We start from the raw sequence: 8,241 nt of genomic DNA, 5'->3' as shown, positions 1-8,241 counted from the left end.
TCCCCAAATCTGAAGGCTTTCTCCTCCAACTTGAAGATCTTAGCATTTTAACCTCAGATGTCCACTTGATGTTTTATTGCTGAGCACATACCACTTGCCATCCAATAAAGAGTAAAGCTGGTGTTTGTCTCCAGTTCCTAAAACACAGATTCAAAACCCCTTGGGGCTCCCCACTGGGGAGCCTTTTGTATGCTCCCTTTGATTGTCTCAACAGAGGGGCTAGTGAAGCCAGAAAGACAAACACAGAAATGGTAGTCATGTGATTAACAGCTTGAAGCTTTCAGCCTCACCCCTCAACCTCCCATGAAAAGAGGGGGCAAGAGATTGATTTTCAACATACACACACACACACACACACACACATAATAACAGTTTATTTTTACATCATTTTGTACATTTTTTCCCCATCTCAATTGTAATCCCCGTGGGTTTCCCATCACCAAGTCACCCGTGTGCCATCACCATAATCCTGTGCACTTTCCTCCCCACCCCTCTGTTTTTGATTCCATTCCCCACTCCACCCCCACAAAATGTCTCTGGTATATGGTTGTTCATTATTCTTGTTATTTTCTCGCCTGGTCCATTATACTACTGCTACGAGTGAAACCCCATACAGTATTTTTCTTTCTCTTTCTGGCTTATCTCACTAAGCATGACCTTTTCCAGTTCCATCCAAGTTGCTGCAAAAGACATGTGTTTCTCTTTTTTGGTTGCTGAGTAATATTCCATTGTATATATGTACCACCTCTTTTTAATCCAGTCATCTACTTTTGGGCATTTGGGCTGCTTCCATGTTTTTCCAATTGTAAATAAAGCAGCAATAAACATGGGGGTGCAGGTATTTTTTTCAATCAGTGTTTTTGTGTCTTTTGGGTAGATACCTAGGAGTGGGATTGCTGGGTCGTAGGGAAGCGCCATGTTTAGCAGTTTGAGGAACCTCCAGACAGTTTTCCATAGTGGTTGTACTAGTTTGCATTCCCACCAGCAATGCAGGAGAGTTCCTTTTTCTCCACATCCTCTCCAACATTTGTTGTTGCTAGTTGTTTGAAGATGTGCCATTCTCACTGGGGTGAGGTAGTATCTCATTGTGGTTTTAATTTGCATCTCCCTTATTATGAGTGATGTTGAACATTTTTTCATATGCTTGTTGGCCATCTGCATTTCCTCTTTGGAGAAGTGTCTTTTTAGTTCTTCTGCCCATTTTTTTTTAAAGATTTATTTATTTATTCATATAGAACTGGGGTACAGGCCAGAGATGCAGAGGGTGAGAGGATTCACCAGAGACAGAGTGGGGAGCAGAACAGGCAGATCTACGAAGTACACTGCTGAGGGGAGCAGCGGGCGGGTCAGGAGAGGTCTGCCACACCATGTGGTCTCCTCCGGGGCAGGCGGGAATCGAACTCATGAGGAAGTGGCTTTTTAGCTTCTCAGTGCAGTGCTTTAACCCGCTGCGCCACCAGCGAGGGCCCATCTTCTGCCCATTTTTTGATGGGGTCGTTTACTTTATTTTTGTTGTCTACTCATATATATTTTTAAAGATTTATTTTTTTGTGCATACAGAACTGGGGTACAGGCCAGAGGTGCAGGGGTGGTGAGAGGATTCACAAAAGACAGAGTGGGGAGCAGAACAGGCAGATTGACGAAGTACACTGCTTGTTATTTTTGGTGGGGTCAGGAGAGGTCTGCCGTGCCCTTTGGGTCAGCTCTGGGGCAGGGATCGAACTCACACTAAAGTGGTTTAGCTTCTTAGTGCTGTGCTTTAACCCACTGTGCCACCAGGGAGGGCCCTCAACCCATATTTTAAATGAAATGAGTGTATTCTCACCTTGCAAGCAAGACAACCCACTGGCAGTGGGTTAGGTCCTCTGTGGTCAGTGCCCTGTGTCCCCAATGTGTGTGACTTCAGGGTGCCATCCGCACAGGGCTCTGACTTCCTGCTCACACCTTCATCCTTCTCCCCACTTTCCCTCCTATTCTGTGCCTCACCTGTTCTCTGCCTTTGTAGCCCGCTCGTGCTGCCACCTCGTGGCACTGGAGAGAATCAACCAGCTGGAGCAGGGAGTGGAAGTTGGTGAGCTGGGCTTCGTGCTGGTTATGGGAGGGAGGTTCCTTCTGAATCATGATCCCTGCAGAAAGTCCCTTGAAGCAACCTGTGTTCCTATGCTCTTCTCTAACTACTCATGGGAGGAGAGTAGGAAAGTCAGCAAATGGCTCTGGAAAAACCTTAATTTGGCTTTCCACAAGCCTAAGGACACTGGGTAAACACTGAATTGGTCCATTCTAGTATTTCTGAAATCATTCTATGCTCTGTGTTCAAGAAACAGATCTTTCTCATTGACCTTAAACGTCACCCCCAGTAATTCAAGCCTTTGAGTTCTGTAGGTGTACCCACTTTCAAGAATCCCCTATCAAATAGTTAATGCAGGGAAGCCTCAAAAATAAGGAACTGTGTAGTGTATCCCAACACTGTACTGTTAAGATGATAATGCAACCCAAAGTGATGTACAGGGTGAATGCAATCCCTAGAAAAATCTCAGTGGAGTTTTTACAGAAATGAAAAAGTCATCCTAAAATCATGTGGAATTTGGAGGAACTCAGAATAACCAATATAAACTTTTAAAAAAATGGAGTTGGGTGCAGCGGGTTAAAGTGCATCACTGCAAAGCTGGCCACAACCACTCCAATGCGAGTTCGATCCTGGCCAGGAGCTGACCCACATGGCGCGGCAGACCTCTCCTGACCGGCCTGCTGCTCCCCTCAGCAGTGGGCTTCATCAGTCGGCCTGTTCTGCTCCCCACTCTGTCTCTGGTGATTCCTCTCACCACCCCTGCACTCTGGCCTGTACGTACCCCAGTCTGTATGCATAAATAAATCAATCTTTAAAAAAACAAACAGAAGGAACAGAGTTAAAGAATTCACATTTGCCAATTCTGGAACTTGGTACAAAGCCACAATAATCACAACAGTGTGGTAAGTGCACAAGAATAGACATATAGACCCACAGACTAGCACTGAGAGCTCAGGAATAAACCTTCACCTCTGTGGTCGATGGGTTTTTTAATCAGGATGCCAAGCTCACCTGTGGGGGTGATGGTCAATAATGATGCTGAGAAAATGAGACGTTCACATGAAAGAATGAACGTGGACCCTTATGCCACATGCAAAAATGAGACTCAACGTGGAGCTAAATCTTTCACACCACAAATATAAAACTGTTGTAAGAAAGTAGGGGAAATCTGCATGACCTAGGATTTAATTATTTTTTTCAGAAACACAGAAAAAATAGATAAATTAATCTTCACTAAGGTTTAAAAGTTTGGACCACCCAAGGGCCCTTGCAAGCCAAGGTAAGGAAAACCCACAGAAAGGGAGAAAATACTGGCAAGCCACATTTCAGAGGAGCATTGAAAAACCAGAATATACTCCTACAACACATCAGAAAGACTAATGCCAATGAAAAAAGGCAACAGTGTGAACAGACATTTCTGCAAAGAAAGTATAAGCTCATGACCGACCAGATGTCACATCATTCATCATTAGAGCAATGCAATGATTGCCCCACCATACACCCTACTAGAGCGGCTGCCATTTTCTTGATAGGCAGTAACAGCTGTTGGAGAGGATGCGAAGAAATGAGAACTCTGCTTCACAGGCAGGGTGGGAAAGGGGGGCAGCCACTGTGGAAAAGCCTGGCAGTTTCCCAAGACATTGCACATGGACTTTCCATGTAACCTGGGATACATCTGGAGATAGACCCAAGAGTGCTGAAAGCAACAGGTACTTCCTTGTGGATATTCGTGGCCATACAGATCTCACCTGGGCCAGAAGGTGGGTGGAACTCAAGAGCCATGAGCAGTGGTCTGGGTCTAAGACATTCGGATTAGGCAAAAAAAAAAAAAAAGTAGCTGAGAAATCGTTGAACCTGGCTGCGTTGGTGGTGCAGTGGGTTAAAGCTACTTCAGCATGAGTTCAATCCCCGCCCTTCCTGGAGGGACCCACATGGCGCGGCACACCTCTCCTGACCCACCGCTGCTCCCCTCAGCAGTGTGCTTTGTCGATCTGCCTGTTCTGCTCCTCGCTCTGTCTCTGGTGAAGCCTCTCACTGCCCCCTGCACCTCTGGCCTGTACCCCTGTACCCTATATCCTAGTTCTGTATGAATAAATAAATAAATCTTTAAAAGAAATCGTTGAACCATTGCAAACTTGTCCTAATTACAGGAACCGATGATTACAATGCTTTTTGCCCAAGAACAGTCACTGATTAATTAATTATGTATCTCCAAGAATGGTTTAAGGTGTTTAACACTTATCAACTCTATTTACCTCATCTTCCTCCTTTGCTGCCATAAGAAGGCCTCACTTTGTCTCTTCTGCTCAGAACCTGTTGTAGGGTTCTACCTGACTCTGTACACCCCGTATTGTAATTCTTTAATCCCAAAGAAACATACGTATTGACCTCCTGAATTTTTAAGTTAATGAAGTTTACAAGGGACTCAGGGAAGAAATGTTGCAGAGTAACTGTGTTACTCTTCATTACACAGAATATTGAGGAAAAGGTTTGGAAATAGAGGTGAGGGTTACACCATATTGTGAATGTAATTGTGCTTCATTGTACACTTTAAAACAGCCGATTAACCCAGCCCTTGGGTGCCTGTTAAAACGAAGGTTCCAGTCTCGTTCTATCATGATTTTGAAGCAGTGATGAGTAAAAGTGATACTTTTGAAGAGCTCCAACATGCAAAATGTGATACAATCTGTATCTCCTCCTGATGCATGTGCACACACGCACATACACCACTATGCCTGGTTGCCTGTGTGCAGTGAAAGGAAACCCCACATTTCAGCTGAGTGTTGATAAGGAGACCATTCTCCCGCCTCTGCCCAAGTTCAAGGAGTCTGCAGACCCCAGGCGAGGAAACCCCAGTGCAAGCCCCGGCGCCCACCGATCATGAAGCTCTCACTCTGGCCCTCCTTTCTCTGGACCCAGCTTCCCTTTCCCTCCGAGTGCTGGAGATTCTGCTTCCAACAAGTTTTCTCCTAGAGCTGCACCCAGGATCACTGGGTGATTCCGTCATCGCAGGTTTCTGTTCAAGCTTCGAGCTGGCGGTCACCTCCTCCCTGAAGCCTCCCCGAAGGGTGGGTCTGTACCTGGTGCCTCCCCTGTCCTTCCCGGGGCTCTGTCTTCCCCCTCCCTGCTCTGACTTTCCGGCTCTGGGCTGCACCAGCCTCCTTCCAGCCGGTGGGCTGTGATAAAGTGTGTCATTTCAAGTTGAGGCTGCAGGGGTGGGTGGTGAGAAAGAGTGAGCAGCTCCACCCCCTCTTTCCGCAGGCACCCAGGGGCCACCTGCTCTAAATGCGGGAGCCAGGAGCCCCCCCCCACCCTCAAAAAAAACGAAACTAAACCAGCCTCTAGGTGGGTGAGAAGCAAGGCTGTGGGTTTAGCCACCGCGATTCCAGGTGCTGTAGCACCTGGTGGCAGGTTCCCTGACACATTCACATCTAAATCAGAAGACAGCAAGCACCTGGGAGAAGGTAAATGTTGAAAGCAGGAAAAGGCTTTCAACTGACAAAAGAAACAAACAGCTGACCGCTACTGGAGTGATCGTGAGCCAGGGACTGTCCTAGGGGCTTAGCATTGGTCTGCTCAATCCTCGTGCTCCACACCTACGGGACAGGTAATGTATTAGCCTCATTCCCATTGTAAAATGGACAAAATGCAGGCACAGAGAGATGAGGTAACTTGGCCATGATCACACAGCAAGGACGGGTTGAAGCGGATTTTAACTGAAGCAGCCAGAACTCAGGCCCCACCCCTTACCTGAAACAGGCAAGTGCAGGAGCCACTGAAATGTTGCCACTGAGTTGCCAGGCACAGAGAGGCTCTGTTGGTCGTAGTGAGGGCTCCCAGTGGGAGAGTGCAGGCAGGGGTGCATAGGGTGAGGAGGTCCCGTCCCTGCTCAGCAGGGCAGCTGTCATAAACTGAATCATAGCTCCAGTGAGGCCACATGCTGTGACTATGGCATCTTCTGTGGCAAAAGGGATTTTGCAGATGTGATTGAGTTCAGGATCTTTTGATGGGGAGATGATGCTGGATGGTACAGGGGCCCTAAGTCAACACAAGGGTCCTTAGAAGAGGAAGCAAGAGGGCCAGAGGGAGGAGATGCCACAAGACAAGCCAGCTGAGAGGTCGGAAGACGCCAGCTTTGAAGACAGAGGACAGACCACAAGCCAAGGAGTGCAGGCGACCTCTAGAAGATGGAAAAGATCAGCGAACAGATTCCATCTCGAAGCTTCCAAAATGAAGGCAGGCCCCCAACACCTTTATTCTAGAAGTCCTGTTCTCTAGTACTATAAATAATCTCTGTTGTTTTAATCCACTGAATTTTTGGTAATTGTTACAGCAGCCAGAGGACACTCATACACTGGCCTTGGGCCATTTTTCCTTCTGGGCCTCTGTTGTTTCTTTTATAGAATGAGGAAATGATATATGTTTCCCTTGCCTGTGGGGAGACTTAAACAAGAGAAAGAATGTGAAAAGGCCTCAAGAGTGACCTATAAATAAAGATTGGATTTTCAGTCCATTTTGACAATTCCTTGACCTCTTTCACTGCTTGTAAGCTTTGGAGTCAAGACAGGCCCCTCCTCCCTCTCTCCTGCCACTCCCTCTGTGCTGCAGCTTACCTGGTGTGGCCTCGGTGGCCTCCCCCGGCAGACTCAGGTTCTAGAGGAACAACAGATGGCTGGCCAGATGTCAGTGGGTTGGCCAGAACCCAGACTGGAGGCAGGGAGACAGAAGTAGAAAGTCACTCAGGGACAACAGTTGATGGTAACCACTTCCTCATCACAGGGGTACCCTGTCTGTCTGACCAGATGGAATACCCCAAATAGCCTGTTCACCATCAAGGGCACCTCCTTGAAAACTAAGGAAACCCAAGTCAACTTTTCTCCAATCTCACCTTCCTTCTTAGAACCCTTGTACCCCTCAGGGTTCAATCATCCCTGTGTTGGTTCCTCAAGCATTTAAACAACATTGAGTATATGCCTGCACTGTCGGTGGCCTGCCCCTTTTCCCTGTTCCCAAAATCCACACAACCCCAAGGAATGGGCCTTGATTTGTCTAAATTGATCCCAGCATCCTGTAACCTCTTGCCAATGATTGGTCTCAAGGTGGGCATGGGATCCAGTTCTGGCCAATTAAACATAACGGGAATTCTAAGGGATTCTGGGAAGACTGCCTTCCTATTAAGAGTCAGATGGGCAAGGAAAATATCTCCTTTTATCTTCTTTCTCCCGTTCTGCTCTGCACAATCTGGTCTGATTGTGATTTCTGGGACATCCACAGTCATCTCATGACCTTGGGGTGACAATGCTAAAGTTGTAATATCAACATATCTAGGGGGAGAAGAGAGAAGGCTAGAAGAGACTTGATAGCTGAGATGGCTAATTTTATGTTCCTTGAATAGATGAACAGATGTTTGGTCAAAGACCACACTGTTGTGAAGGTATATTTAGATGTGGATTAGAATTTAAATTAGAGGTTTCAAGTTTATGGATTGACCTCCAAGATGAGGGTGGGCCTCATCTAATTAGTTGAAGGCCTAAGAGGAAAAAAATCTGACATTTCCCAAGAAAAAAGGAATTTCACGTCCAGGCTCTCTTCCAACTTAAGCTGCAACATCAACCCTTCCTCAGTCTTTAGCTGCCCTTCAGATTTCACTCTTGCCAGCCTCTGCAATCACAGGAGCCAATATCTTAAAATAGACAGATAAAGTAATTCATTACTTCTACACACACACACACATACACATTATTGGTTCCATTTCCCAGGAGACTCTTAACGTAATGGCTTTAATAGACTAGGAATTTCTCCTTAATTAAAGTTTAAGCCATGGTTGAAACCACTCTTCGTTGGGTTTTCTGTTACTTGCAGCCCAAAGCACCCTAACCTATTGCTATCAATTCTATTGCTGCATGAAAATCTACCCAAAACATGATGACTTAAGGTAACAACTATTTATTATTTCTTATAAATCTCTGGGTCAGCTGTGCAGATCTTGGCTGAATCTGTTCAGGCTTCTGCCTCAGTCAGTGAGGCTTGCTGAGCCAGTGACCCGAGATCACCTACCCTCCCTACTAAATGCAGGATTTTTTTCTTTTGATATCTATAGAGGATACTGCATTAACAGTGGACAAACTGCATAAGGTTTGTAGATTTGATGTATATTTAACATCCTGATTTTG

Source organism: Condylura cristata, unplaced genomic scaffold, assembly GCF_000260355.1.
Source record: "Condylura cristata isolate star-nosed mole 26May11 unplaced genomic scaffold, ConCri1.0 scaffold00029, whole genome shotgun sequence".
Classification (NCBI taxonomy): domain Eukaryota; kingdom Metazoa; phylum Chordata; class Mammalia; order Eulipotyphla; family Talpidae; genus Condylura; species Condylura cristata.
The sequence above is the reverse complement of the archived record's forward strand: the minus strand, read 5'-3'. Positions refer to the sequence as shown.